Raw genomic sequence first — 15,910 nt, 5'->3', positions numbered from 1 at the left:
ACAGAAAGTCTGGTTTATGTTCCTAAAGCAGCCCTCTCCAACCTGGTGCCCTCCGGATGTTTTGGACTACAGTGCCCAGCATTCCTGACCATTGGCCATGCTACTTGAGGCTGATGGGAGCTGAAATCCAAAATATCTGTAGGGCACCAGATTGGGGAAGGCTGTCTTAAGGCAACAAAGTGACTTTAGATCTGTAAAGAGCACTTAAAAAAAGTATTCTTATTTTTCTATTTTTCCCCTAAATTCCATCTTTTCCAGGAAAAAAGGGGGTTTCCAAGCCCTCAAAATTTCCAGAAATATTACATCTCTACCATCAAGCAAAGCTATACTCTCTCCCAGCATGAACCTACCCATTTACTAGGCTCATCATCTAAGGCCGTCCTCCAGGTGCCTCCTCCAAGGGAAGCTTAGCAACAAAGCGTTCTCGGTGGTGGACCCCCAATTGCAAAATTATCTCCCCAACGAGGTCTGACTGGCTCCAACATTGTTATGTTTTCAGTGACAGGTTAAGACCTTCCTGTACTCTCAAGCATTGGGCCGCATGTGATAAGGCTTTAATCAGGTCCTGGATTTTCTTATTGTCGATTGTTTTATACAGTGTGTGTGTGTGGTGTGCTGTTGGTTTAAATGTTTGTATGTCAACATTTTTATACTATGTATATTATAGTATTTTTAGGGTTTTTCATCTTTGTAAACCGCCCAGACAGCTTCAGCTAGTTTTGATTGCTTTTATCTTCTATTTTACTTACATTACATTTTACTTAACATTTTTATCTGCTCTTTTACATACATTATGTACTTTTAATTGCTTAATTGTGCTTTGCTGTTATTGTGTAGAAAGGCAAGCTAGTAGTAGTAGTAGTAGTAGTAATAGTGTTGCTTCTTGTCTTACAGGGCTTTGACCCCTGATCTCTTACTCTCTTTAAGTCCAACACTCTGTCTGTTATACAAGGTTGGCTATTAGGTATGTTAGTATTATGGCCTCAGTTCTTTCTCTTGGAGTATTTCTGTGCCCCTCCTCCAACTGAAGCAATTTAAAAGAGAGAACTTTGGTCACAGAGTTCATGCTGAAATATCAGTACACTCTTTGGACACAGCATTTTGGTTTCATCATGGTTTCCCGAAACTGCAATATTCTGTTTTTCTGTCTTTTGCTAGTATATCCGCTTTCACTGGCTGCAGGTATGATTCATGAAATTGTGTTAGTATATGATCTTAAAATGTTTTATCTTGTTATAGTCATCATTTTCTTTCTTATTGAAAGTACACAGCAATTCCAAGAAACAACTGCACACTTTTGAAGCTTTCTAAAGCCAAACTGTTTTATATGATAGAAGTGTTTATTTGCTTATTTACCATAATGATTTAGAAGAGTCAGTTTTTTCGAGTCCATTATAGACAGATCAGCTATCAGGTTCTAAACTATGAGATCAAAATAGTAGCAAATTTGACTATATCTAAAACGTCATTATCAATTATTTGTCGCATGCAGTTTTCTGTTTGTTAATTGCTTTTTTTAATTGAGGCGATAGGGTAGAATTATGAAGAGAGAAACCTACATGACTATGTTATATCACTATAATAAAATATTCAGAATTTTACCCTATAATTCTTAAAATTATTTCCCCTGAGGACCCATTTGAGAGGCAAAATGTTTAGCATTCATTGACAAAATGGAATTGTAGGCACCATAAATACACACATACATAATAGTGGTTCTTTGCATCCCAGAAATTAATAATACATTGTAAATTATCCCATTCAATCAATTAGTGAATTAAGAGCCTAGGTGTAGATTGTTCCATTTTAAAATCACAGACTCTAATTCAAACTAATCTATCATTCGTGATACCCTTGAAGTCATTTAAAAATATTTTAAGAGTTATTTTCTTTATTGTGACGATAAAAAGTGACATAAGCAAACAAAACTGAAACAAGCTAATTATTATTCAGTACATGTTTTGTTTGATCTAAAACAAAATTCAGTTACAAACGAAACTATCTGAATTTAATAGAACAAGAATAACATATCTTTATAGGAACAACTGGGTGCTGGAAATATTGTAAGCTTTCGAAGTGCACATTCTTTGTCTGGCATATGTATTCAAAAAACAAAAATACAGATATGCCCCATTTAAGCCTGTTGCTTTTAGAATCAAGGAGGTCAAATTCATAGAATCATAGAACAGTAGGGTTGGAAGGGGCCTACAAGGCCATTGAGTCCAACCCCCTGCTCAATGCAGGAATCCAAGTCAGAGCATCCCTGACAGATGGCTGTCCAGCCTCATCTTGAATGCCTCTAGTGTGGGAGAGCCCACCACCTCCCTAGGTAAATTAGATAGTTGCACTCTGGTTGAGGGCCAAATATTGAAAAGACAGACTTGGGTTGTGGGAGGGAAACTGAGTGCCTGCATGAAACGTACACCCTTGCCTTTTAATTTACAATGGCGATGGTACAAAGACGTATGCAGTCCATTCTGTGAATCCAGGGGACATCTGAATTTGTGTTCCTTCAACAGTTCTCGGTACTGAAATGGAAACTGCTTTGGAATCTGATGGAAAGACTTAGCATTGTTCTGTGATATGGAAAGGAGAGAGGGAGGGGTGGGGTGGGCTGCCTGCTGGTCATGAAAAAAAAATTACACTGGGCCCATGCAAATTCTTTGGATCCAGGCTTTTAATTTCATGCCCTGTGACACAATGTTAAAAGCTGAACAAAAAAAAGAACTTTCAAAAGAGTTGAAGCATCTCTACTATGGTTGTGCTGTGCCAAATATTCCTTAATACTGACATTCACTTTGAAATTACTGGAAAAATTCTCACCTTCACTTTCCTCAGCTTCATGTTCCCTCACTGCTATTTAAGACACAATCTTATGCATGTTTAGGCAGAAACATGCCACATGCATGCATCCCAGCTCCAGGGGTTCCTGGATGAAACGGATTATCTTGATCCATTTCAATCTGGTTTCAGGCCTGGGTATGGGACAGAGACAGCTTTGGTCACCTTGGTGGATGACCTATGCCGGGAACTGGACAGGGGGAGTGTGTCCCTGTTAGTTCTGCTGGACCTCTCAGCGGCATTCGATGCCATCAACCATGGTATTCTTCTGGGATGCCTCGCTGGGATGGGACTTGGGGGTACTGTTTTACAGAGGCTCCATTCCTTCCTAGGGGGTCGAACTCAGAAGGTGGTGTTGGGAGATGCCTGTTCGACTCCGTGACCATTAGCTTGCGGGGTCCCTCAGGGTTCTGTTCTGTCCCCCATGCTATTTAATATCTACATGAAACCACTGGGAGATATTGTCCGGCCTTTTGGAGTTCGGTGCCACCAATATGCTGATGATACCCAGCTCTACTACTCCTTTCCACCAAATTCCAAGGAAGGTGTTTCTGTCCTTAACCAGTGTTTGGCATCAGTAATGGACTGGATGAGGGAGAACAAATTGAAACTTAATCCAGACAAGACAGAGGTGCTCCTGGTCAGTCAAAAGGCAGATCAAGGAATAGGGATTCAGCCTGTGTTGGATGGGGTTACACTTCCCTGAAGTCTCAGTTTCGCAGTTTGGGGGTGCTCCTGGATTCAGCCCTAAGCCTGGATGCTCAGGTTTCAGCAGTGGCCAGGAGTGCTTTCGCACAGTTAAAACTAGTGCATCAACTGCGCCCGTTCCTGGAGATGTCTCATATGGCCATGGTGACACATGCCTTAGTTACATCCCGTTTGGATTACTGCAACACGCTCTACGTGGGGCTGCCTATGAAGAGTGTTCGGAAACTGCAGTTGGTTCAAAGAGCTGCTGCCAGACTGTTGACTGGGGCTGGTTACAGGGAGCATACAACTCCCCTGTTAAAACAGCTTCACTGGCTTCCAGTCTGTTTCCGGGCACAATTCAAAGTGCTGGCTATGACCTATAAAGCCCTATATGGCTCTGGTCCAGGTTATCTGAATGACCGTATCCTCTCTTATGAACCTGCCCATGTCCTAAGATCTTCTGGGGAGGCCCTTCTCTCAGTCCCACCACTGTCACTGCCACATTTGGTGGGAACCTGGGAGAAGGCCTTCTCAGTGGCTGCCCCACGGCTGTGGAACACCCTTCCCAGGGAGGCTAGGATGGCTCCCTCTGTGATGTGTATCTGGAAGCAGACCAAAGCATTTTTGGTCCAGCAGGCCTTTGGGACATAGTTGGAACCTGGAGGTAAGCTGCTAAAATGCTGTTTTAAATGCTGTTTTAATGTTTAAATATAATTTTAATTGTATTGTTGTTTAATGTATATTTTAACTTTTGTATATTTTCATATGTTTTAATTGTATATGTTTTAATTTTTGTAAGCCGCCTTCTGTCCCAGTACTGGGGAAAAGGTGGGTAATAATAATAATAATAATAATAATAATGGGATTGCGCTCTCAAACTGGTTGGTTGTTGTGACTACATGATATTGTTTATGGGGTAGCTTACAATATCATTGACACAAATCACATGGATTACCACAGCCAATCAGGTGAGACAACAGTAAAGGTAAATGAGGGCAAGGAAGAAAAGTGATGCGGAGAAGCAGCAGTCTGGGGAACTGGAGGACACAGAACTGAGCAGCATTGGTACAATGTGTAAATGTTCACAACGGACATCGAAAAATTGCTGCAAGTGGGAGGCATTTCTCAGTACTCTCCAAATGGACATAAGACAAAGTAAGTAATTTCAGTTCAGTTCTACTTCCTACTTTCCTCAGCTGTGGAGATGTTCCTTATAACTATGTATGATGAAAGTAGCCAGCCAATGGTTTCTGTGTTTTTCTTTTTTTGTTAAGTCTTCTTAAAGCACAAGGAAGCAAGTAATGTTCTACAAAGGAATAAGAGAGCCAATTCCTTCTTCGAAGAATTCAAAGCGGGTTCACTGGAGCGAGAATGCCTAGAAGAGAAATGTTCATGGGAGGAAGCAAGAGAAATCTTCAAAGACAACAAAAGGACTGTAAGTGGTGTAAAGTAGTAGGAAAGCTGTCCTCCATTGGCCTGTTGTTGTTTCTTAAAAGCATCTTCCAATTTCAATGGCATCTGCCTAATCTAAACTACACGTAAACCTTGGTAAGGAACTGGATGTGAATCAATTGCAGGGGTGGGCAACTTTCATCTGAGAACCAGTTCCCAGGCCCTAGACCTTCCCGGGCCTGCACACCTGCCACCGCCATGCTGCTAAAAATCAGCGGTATGCTGCCAAAATGTGGTGGAAAGCCACTATGGAAAATAAAAAGGCCATATGTAGCTTGACACAATTAGGTGATGATGCGGTGAAAAACAGCAAATATTTTACTACTGGGACATGGGAATTAGTAGGACAGAAGGGCTTGCTACTGGGAATTCTCCTCATCTAGAATACTATGCCCATGTATGGGCACTGCAGACCAAGACAAATGTTTACGAAGTCCCAGTTCTCACAAATACCAGATGAGGTGGTAAACTCATGTTTAGGCTGTGCCTCTTCAAACTGCCAGGATTGGGCTCATATGACTAAATGCTTCTCTATACAACAAACAAAACAGAAACCTGCATGTGGAAAAATAAGATCCCAGAGAGATATATTCTAGCCTAGAGATGGCCCTGGCATGTGCACGGGGATTATTTTGTTTTGTATAGAAGAATATTTCGCCATATAAGCTGCCAGCTGTAATCTGAAATGATACAGATGAGCAACAGGTTTTGCAGTGTTACTGAGAACTAGGCCAACTTGGAAAGGATTCAGCGGGGAGCTACCAAGGTGACGTATAGGGTCTGATTAGCAAATTCGGTGAAGACAGACTGAAGGAAAGGTACATGTTTTTAGCCTGTAGAAAGCAAGCTCAATGGGAGATGGCCTAGCTGTTTTCATATATCTTCAGAATGAAGACATGGTTGTTCAGCCTATGCCCTGAGAATAGAGGCATAGGGGTTATAAGATACAACAGAGGTTATTTGCAAGGAAGTACATTGCCAGCGTGGTGTAATGGTTAGAGTGTGAAACTGGGACTCGGGAGATCTGGGTTCAACCCCCACTCATCCATGAAGCTCTTTGGGTGACTTTGGGTCAGTCACTGACTCTCAGGCTAACCTACTTCACAGGGTTGTTGTGAAGATAAAAAAGGCGAGGAGGAGGATCAAATATGCTGCCTTGGGTTCCTTCCAAGGGTCAAAAAAGGTGGTATATAAATGTAATAATAAATTAAATAACTAGATGTAAAATCTATTAATGTTACCAATAGTGCCATTAATGTCTTAACAAAGATCCTTAATGTAAGAGCAATCTAACTGTGTTCACATGGTTTGGCACTGCATGAACAGGAGTTGGACTTATCAGTTCCCTCCCTATTTTTGTTGCTTGCTCTGATTCCCTCCCATTTGCATCAAACCACAATTTGCCATTCTAGCCAAACCACAAAACTATGGTTTGTGCTTGCCCTCCAAACCGGAATTGCAAACCACAATTTATGGATTATATCTTTTGTCAGCAGCCAGGTGTCCCTTCTATCATCTGGTCCCCCTTTCTACTTAAGTGCAGGAAGTTGTGTTAGATGTCTCACTGGTTTTAACCCTATGATCTTGTGATTCTATGGAACCGATATTTGTTTGTATATAAAAAAAAATCTATGCCTCCAGATCAGCCTTTCCCAATCTAGATGCCTCTAGATGCTTTGGACTGCATCGCATATCAGCCCCAGGCAGCATGGCCAGTGGTCAGGGATGGTGGGAGTTGTAGTCCTAAACTTCTGAAGGCACCAGGTTGCGGAAGGCTTGTAAACATACTACTCTATTTGTGAAAAGCATGGATGCTAACTTGTGGTCAATTTGCTTCTTCTTTCTCCTGCAATCCTGTCCCCTTCTGCTCAGAGGGAATTCTGGATACGCTACACAGGTACGGGGATTCATACAAACACAATTCGACAAAGTTTACTATTGCAGGCAGTCTTAAAATTCTTGATGACACTGTGTGTTTGTTTCTACAGATCCTAATCAGTGTGACTCCAACCCTTGCCAGAACGGTGGTACATGTACTGACCAGCACCAAGCATATGTCTGCATTTGTCCTCTAGATTATGAGGGCAAAAACTGTGAAATAGGTATGATATTACTAACTTCAATTACATTATGTTTTATTAAAGTTAAGACTTGAAATGATATCTGATGCCAAAGGTTCTGGCAGGTTTTGGAAAAGTATGGATCTCTTTGGTTTATGTATTTGAGGGCTCTGAGAATGGTTTTTATATAAATCTCTGTATGTCAAGAAACAAAGGTAATGTGCACATATAACAGATCCTCCCCCTCCCAGCTACAACATACAAAGTGTTGACAGGCAACTCCTCTGCACCCCGTGCATAGGCCACCCATTCAGCACGCTTGTGGTATCAGCATGCTTGGGGGAATCCCGAGGTTTGCGGAAGTCGAAAACATGTTTAGGGAAAACAGCCTAAGTGAGCAAACACACACACACACCACCAAATGGCCCAGTGTGGACTGAGCATGTTTGGTGGCCACAGAATGTCTGTTGTGGGAAAACCCAGAAGAACAGAGCATCCTGAAAAGAGCATGGCCTGCACCCCGCACTACGTAGGTCCTATTTATCTTGCTTAGCAAAGACGCATCCATTTTTCACATGCTAATTTCATCAAACATCAGTGAGGGTATTGGTGCAAGTTCATAGCACAAACACTTTGCCAATATCTCCTGACTTTGAACAATACATTGAGCACAATTGAAGAATTTCTGTGGATTTGACTCACCACCACATCCTTACTTGACTTTATAGCCCTAATCATAAATAGGAGATAGGCTGACTTTATCATCCCACCTGCAATTTGATATCCCAAAAAGTCTTCGCTGTTTTGGCCATTCGCAATATGTCACACCCAACTGCCTAGATCACAGTAAACTGTATTGTCTCCTACAGTTCAAGATGACAGGCTTACAAGTTGGTCACGTTATTTATTAAATAGCAAATGAGCGGCAAAACAGAGTATCGGTTTTGCCTTGTTACTCTTGCCACTTTTCTCATTAGAGACTGATAGGTCAACATGTTATTCTGAGCTTGTGGGTTAGTGAAACAAAACAAACCCCCCCTTCAACTGACACCAGTAAGAGCATTCGAACTGGCTGTTGTAGCTAGGGATGTACGAAAATCACTTACCTTTTGCGGATTATGCTGATGGTGGGGGGGGAGGCGCTCCATCCCTCCCCCCGGAATCCTGGACCGGGGGGGGAGGGGCTCTGTTCCTCCCCCCCCCCCGGAATCCTGGCCGGCCAGCTGTGCTCCGCAGCGATTCTGCAGAGACTCCAGCCGGCTCTGCCAGCAGCCGGACATCTGGCCGCTGGCTAGCAGGGACGCAAATGGTGGCGGCCGTAGCTGCCGCCGTTTGCATCCCTGCAGTCAGCTGTGATAGGCTACATAAATGTTTACGTAGCCTATCACGGCTGACTTTAAAAAAAAAATGCACGCACGCAAATGGCGGCGGCCATGGCCACCGCTATTTGCGTTCCTTATTTTGGCACGTCTTAGTCTACGTAAACACTTACGCAGACTAAGACGGCGAAAATAAGGGGAACGCAAATAGCGTAATGTCTATGCTATTTGCGTTCCCCTTATTTTCGCTGTCTTAGTCTACGTAAATGTTTACGTAGACTAAGACGTGCCAAAATAAGGAACACAAATGATGGCGGCCATGGCCACCGCCATTTGTGTACGCGTGTTTTTTGTTTTTGTTTTTTAAAGTCAGTCGTGATAGGCTACGGAAACATTTACGTAGCCTATCACTTTTTTTAAAAAACGTAGCCGTGATAGGCTACGTAAATCTTTACGTAGCCTATCACGTGTTTTTTTTTTTAACTGGAAATGGCAGTGGCGGCAGCCGGTCGGAAGACCGGCCGCCGCCGCTGCCGCCGAACCGCCGCCAGAGCCGCCGCCAGAGCTGCTGCCACCAGGAAGATCCGCCCAAGGTAAGTCTCGTCCCGGGGGGGCGGGGGGGGCAGGCCGTTCCGCCACCAATTTCAGGGGGCCGAATGCGCTGGCATTCGGCCTCCCCAAGATCCGTGGCCAAACTTTCGTACATCCCTAGTTGTAGCTGCACCGGGGGAGAGGGGGTCACAACTGGGGAGGGATGGGATAGACAGATTGGTAAGAGGTGTAGGCTGAAACATCTCAGGGTTGCCCACCTCTGCCCTCTTCTAATTGGCAGTGCCTGTCCAGTTTTTCAGAGAGGAGTCTTTCTCCTTCCTGGAAATGCCAGCGATTAAACCTGCATGCAGAGCACGTGCTCTGCCACTGAGCTACAGCCCCATTGTCAGGCAACAGCGCTACAGGACTTACATCTTTCCGCATTGATGCAGAATCATCAGCTTATGGTTTGCTGGACTGCAGGTATTGACTTCACTGGGATACATAAATCAGTTTCTGTCCAGCTACTCTTGCTTAATTGGTTTGTTGACTCAGATGCACATAACTTTAACAGCCTGTCGGGAATGAGTCACAGAGATCAAAAGGGATGGCACATCAAACCCTTTCTGCAAGCAAGGCTATGCATTCAACCCTCTGTTGACAGGAAAATTGCTTGTGCCCATCCGGTTTCGAGGTCAAATGTACCCCGAGAAAGCCATACAAATAAAATGCCTGGTGGAAGCATGACACCTCTCCATTTTTAGAAAACATAAAATGACATCTTATGCCATTAATGCACTCATAACGTAATTGCAATACTTGGACAAGTATAATAGTGCAGTGATCATGCGTGGTGAATTATTGGCAGCAACAACAAAAGCCAGAACTTTCACAGACCTTGCAACCATAGCGCACGCTACCTGAGCAGCCGATGCACAATCACCACATTTCCCGGTTGCATGAGGAGGACGAACGGTGACATAATGCACACTGGTGCTGCGATTTCCCATCATGATGTCAACAGTTCCGAAGCTGCCTCTTTCAACAGCCCATACAAGTTGGCTGTGCTCCGACACTCAACCCAAAGTTTGGTCATCTCTTGACCTAGGTCTACTAGGAATAGACATCTTTTGGGATGTTGTGTAGCTTCCCAGTGATAGGCATTTATATAGGTGAAGTCCACTATAGTTGAAAAAAGCACCAGTGGCCATGGTTTGTTTTTACATTTACTGTAGGGTGCCCAGATAATTTTTTGTTATGGGGCAGCATACAAATGCTATTAATAAATTAACGAAATGTGTCTGGAAGTGTATAAGGAGATTATCCTGTCACAGGTGCCTATCTTGCTTTTATTTATTTATTGTTGAATGTAGATACTGCCCAACTGTCAGCAATCATTAGCTGAGTTTGTTCTTAGAGAGAGAGAGAACAGAGAGAGATAATATTCTAAAATGGCTTACATCATATTTCATACGTAACAAGCTACATCTTTTTACAGTTGACTATCCTTGTGGGAAAATACCCATTCTGGGGAAAAAAGGGTCAAGGCAGGAAGGAAGAATCATAGGTGGTTATACATGTCCTCCTGGTGAATGCCCATGGCAAGTGAGTCTTTTAACTTTGAAGTGAACTTGAATGCTATTTTTCCGCTCTTAATGTTTTCAAAGCAAAGCACTTTGGATGGACACACACAGGTCTCGCTCTATTTACACTTCACATGGAGTGGAGGGAGGGGGCAGGATCACTGCCAGATCCCCGAATTTCACAAGAAATAGAACAACTGCCATGAACAAAAAATTCACAGAATAGCAAAACTCTGCAAGGTGTTGGCAGTGGGCAAAAGGGAGTCATCATGTTTAAGAAATGGCTAGATGTACATTCCTGTACTGATCTTAGGCAAGAACAGAAATATGCATTTTTTAAAATTCACAAATTAGATTGATCAGCCTTCCCGAACCTTGTGCCCTCCTGATATTTTGGACTACAACCCCAGAATCTCCCAGCCAGATTCTGGGAATTGTAGACCAACACATCTGGAGGACACCAGGTTGGGAATGACTGAAGTAGATAATAGGAATCACAAGCAATACTCATACAACCAAGTGTTTGTACAACAATGAAACTAGCACACATATTCATAGGAAAAACAGCAACAGCAAAATATAGCACTTTGAATACTTAGAAAGGCAACCTTGAAGGAGAATGTGCATACAAATTAGAAACAATTATGCTTTTTGTCTCAACATATTCCCCACAAAAACAAATACTTGTAATGTGAATGAGGGCCAAACCAAAAACGATGTGCAGTATTTATTTTGCTTTAGAGATTGGGGATATGGAATTCTGGAAACAGGGTGTTTTAACTTCCTACCTTCCCTAATTTAAACTACCCCACCCACCCAAAGCTGCTATAGCCCTATGGGTTGAAAAAAAAAAACAGGTACAGATGCTGTTAATTCAGCTCTGTTTGTGCTTCACATACTAAGTTGTGAGAGAGGGGGAAAAACTTCTTATCTGCTTCCTCCACATTGAGCTTAAATTTATACACCTCAATCAAGTCTCCTCACCTTACTTGACTTTTTTCTAAACAAGTAAGCACCAGTCATTGTAACCCTTCTTCATAGGGAGTTGCTCCAACTCTGTGATCATTTTGCTTGCCAATACTTTTAAGTATTCTTTTAAAATTGCGGGTTTATTTATTAATGACATGTGTTGTTGTTCAGTTGTTCAGTCGTGTCTGACTCTTCGTGACCCCATGGACCATAGCACGCCAGGCCTTCCTGTCCTGCACTCTCTCCCGGAGTGTGCTCAAGTCCATATTCATTGCATCGGTGATGCTATCTAGCCATCTCATCCTCTGCTGTCCCCTTCTCCTTTTGCCTTCAATCTTTCCCAGCATCAGGGTCTTTTCCAGAGAGTTTTCTCTTCACATTAGATGGCCAAAATATTTGAGCTTCAGCTTCAGTATCTGTCCTTCCAATGAGCACTCAGGGTTGATTTCCTTTATGATGGACTGATTGGACCTCCTTGTAGTCCAGGGGACTCGTAAGAGTCTTCTCCAGGACCACAGTTTGAAAAAATCAATTCTTTGGTGCTCAGCCTTCCTTATATAGTCAAGCTCTCACAGCCATACATTGCTACTGGGAAAACCATAGCTTTGATTATACGAACCTTTGTCGGCAAGGTGATGTCTCTGCTTCTCACTATGCTGTCTAGGTTTGCCATAGCTTTCCTCCCAAGGAGCAAGCGAATGACATGTGTATGCAGCCCTATAACATAACATTGTCTGGGCGGTTTACAATTAATAAGCATACAATTTAAATGAAGGTAAGATACCATCCCGTTGTATGATGATGACCCTAGATCAGAGGTGCAGAACATCTTTTTGCCCAAGGGCCAAATTCTATTTCAGAGAAGCTCTTGAGGGTGTATTCCAGCGATGTGCGGGGCCAGAGGTAGGGATGGGCAGATTCCCTACCTGCTGCTCCATTGGAGAATCCACCCTTGGGGGGAAGCAATCCGTCTCTCCCCCCAGAATCCTCTTCGGCCAGTTCCACTCCATGCCGATTCCACAGAGTGAAATTGCGCCTGCGGTTTTTCATGCAATAGGCATGATTGGGACCCCCAGAAGGCCAGATTTAGCCCCCAGCCCTAACATTCTGCACTCCTACACTAAGTGGATAATATCAGCAGGACAGGTCCTCCATAACTGTCAAGTCAATCATGTAATTTATAAATGGTAATTTGTGGTGATGTTTGTTATATATTTAGGCTCTCTTAATAGAAGGTGCACGGGAAAAATGTGGCGGTGTTCTGCTTGCTCCATCTTGGGTCGTTACTGCAGCCCACTGCTTACACCGTGTACGCCAGCGAGCACTCAGGATAAAACTGGGTGAGTGCAGTCTTGCTCAGTTTCTGAATCTCAGTGGAACTGAGGAGGGGAGGAAACGGGTAAAGGAGGGCTTGCCAGTCTGTGCTGAACCAACGTAAGGCTCAACCCATATTTTGAATAAATAACATAAGCAGAATTATGTGGCTGCTGTGCACCAATCAAGAAGCTCTAGTGGCATTCCACGTAGCTCAGCTGATTTCACTGACACCATCGCAAAACCTGTTTCACATAAACCGCTCCTTCCATAACAAACGGCCACCAACTGGGCCATTTCTCTGTGAATCAGGCATAAGGAGTTTGTCCTCAAAATCAGATCTTATATTCTGGAGAGGGTAAGACACCCTAGTTCTATAACTACAAGAGGTAATGTTAATCCATCTATATAAAAAGCGGGGGGGGGGGATCATGTTTTTTTCTATACTTTAGCTTCTCGGTATGAGCTGAAGAGGCAGGTTAAGGCTGCCTTCCTCAATCTGGTGCCCTCCAGATGCATTGGACTGTAACTCCCATAATTCCCAGCCAGCATGGCTAATGGTCAAGCTGACTGGGAATTATGGGGGTTGCAGTCCAGCACCAGGCTGGGGAAGGTTGAGTGAAAGTCAGTCACTGTTCACAGTTCTTGAATGTGAGCCTAAAGGCTTGACTCTGCTCTGAGATCTCTACTATTAAGGAACTCAATATCTGCTACATAAACAATGTATTGCTTTCTCAGGTGAATTTCACGTAAACAGTGTAGACAAAGTTGAACAGGAAAGCAGGGTTGCTGAAATGATCATCCACGAAAAATATTATTCCCAAAAAGTTGACAATGACATTGCTTTGCTGCGCTTAGTGACCCCGGTGAACTTCACAGATTATGTGGTGCCCATATGTTTGCCTCAGCCACGGTTTGCTGCAAGCATCCTGAACTTCATTGAATACTCCACAGTGAGCGGATGGGGGCGTCTCTTAGAAGGTGGGGCTACTTCGGTGTCACATGCACGTGCGCGTCCCCAAGATTCATAAGCCAGAATGCATTCAGCACACTAACTTCAGTATCACCGCTAACATGTTCTGTGCTGGCTACCTTAACGGGACGAAAGATTCTTGTGAAGGTGACAGTGGTGGACCTCATGTCACGAAGTACAAGAATACTTGGTTTCTAACAGGGATTGTGAGCTGGGGTAAGGGTTGTGCAGCATTAGGCACGTATGGAGTTTACACAAAAGTGTTAAGATACTTTGAATGGCTAAACATTCACATGGATTCCTAATTTGGAATTCTTCCAAATTGTGCAGTTCTGTGTGACTGTCAATGTTGATATCTCTCTGTTCAGCATTCTTTAACCATCCTAAATAAATTAAAGACTGTATAATAAATTAACATTTCTTTTTATTCATTCTCCATGAATTTATACTTCAGTATTATTTTTCACATTGTGACCAGAGAGGAATATGAACTACTTCACTGTTAACTTTCTTTAACATTTTTTCCACCAGTGTGTGTTATAATTATAAATAGAAAAATAAGATTTCTCCTTAACTTTTGCTGTCTTAAAACTGTCAGTACCAAAGTGAATGAACATGTAAAAGTCCAGTCTGTATGAGAGTCTGGAGATTGTTCAGAGTGGAACTTAGCTGTTAAATTTGGCAAACTCCACTTTTGTTGATGCAGTAGGAGGTATTTGTAGGAGAGAACCAGCAGGTAGGAAGAGTGGGTGCTGAGCCTGTTTTTCCCTTCTAGTCTTGGAATTTATCTGGTGAAAATATGAGCTAAAAACAAGTTGAGGAATATGACAGAGATGGAGAAGGTACAGAAAAGAGTAACTGAAATGATCATAGGGATGTAGCGTCTTCCCTACAGAGAAACATGAAAGTAAAGTTGGGGAACCTGGTGCCCTCCAGAACTCCCATCGGCCCCAGCCAGCATGGCAAATGGTTGATGATGATGGGAGTTGTGGTCCAACATCCTCTAGAGGACCATGGGTTCCCCATGGGTTCCCCACCCCTGTGCTAAAGCATTTGGGGGGTTTAGTTAAAAAAAGAGGTTTGCACTAAGGGTGGGAGGACATGATAGTGGTTTATAAAATATATAGTGATGGGCAAACTTAGCCTAGGTGAATTCGTTATTTACTTGGAAAAGTAATAAATTCCTCCATGTGAGTTTGGGTGAGAGTTTTCCTTTAATACAAGTCTCATTCTGTGTAAATGAGTTTTTGTGCATGGGCAGTATCAAGGTGCATCTTGGGAGCGGTAGTTTAGAATCTCACAGTGCGGGATGACATCATGTGTCACCACATTATGTGCCCCTTTCTGATTGGTTGTTTACATGTGGTCTGGCTGCGTGATGATGTCATGTGACCTTTACTCGCCATCGCCAATTGCTGGTATGAAGATGGACCCACAGAGCCCTCCTCCTCAGATCCAGAGCTGCAGTGCAGTGGCAACGACCACAAAAGAAGCAGCTAATGAGACTACTTCAAGTAGGCTTTGGGGAGGTCAAGGTGGTAGGATGACTGAAAATGTATTGGGGGTGGGGGAATCTGTGTACTGCCTTACTAGGCTTGCTCCGAAGCTCACAACCAATTCTGAACTTAACAGCGAATTCATAATACATCCATCCAGGCTCACTACAAAGGTGAGCATTACGAACGGACGAGTTCCGACAATGAGCTGACCGGTTATGAAATTCAGCCACATCACTAAAAATGGACGCATGATGTAAACAGAGAGTTTTCCTCTCTTGCTCATAATACTGGAATCCAGGATCATCAAATGAAATTGATTGGCAGTAGATTCAGGACAGATAAAAGGAAGTGCTTCTTCACATCATACATCATTCACTTCTGGAATTCACTTCCACCAGAACTGGGGAAGCAGCCAGTAGCTTAGATGGCTTTAAAAGGGGAACAGAGAAACTCGTGGAGGATAAGGCTAGGATTGGCTGTTATAGGGGGCTTCCATCTTCGGAGACAGTAAGCCATTTATAATCAGTTTTGTGTCTCCTTATAGGAATCCAGAATGTATTCAGGAAAAGGAAAAGCAGCTGACACAGGTAAGGGGAATACAGAACAAACTACCCAGTGGATCAACCTATAAATGTGTCTAGTTTGGGAGCTCCTTTCAATGCTAAGTTGGCATCAACAC

General features: G+C 43.2%; 1 pseudogene; it reads left to right on the top strand.

Annotated features, from left to right (window-relative positions):
* Positions 1 to 1,004: 1,004 nt before the first annotated feature.
* Positions 1,005 to 14,037, top strand: LOC146350252 (coagulation factor VII-like; annotated as a pseudogene).
* Positions 14,038 to 15,910: the final 1,873 nt, after the last annotated feature.

The sequence above is a fragment of the Heloderma suspectum genome, chromosome 3 (genome assembly GCF_057233095.1).
Source record: "Heloderma suspectum isolate Gila_16-S chromosome 3, 16-S_ref, whole genome shotgun sequence".
Taxonomy (NCBI): Eukaryota; Metazoa; Chordata; class Lepidosauria; order Squamata; family Helodermatidae; genus Heloderma; species Heloderma suspectum.
The sequence above is the reverse complement of the archived record's forward strand: the minus strand, read 5'-3'. Positions and strand labels throughout refer to the sequence as shown.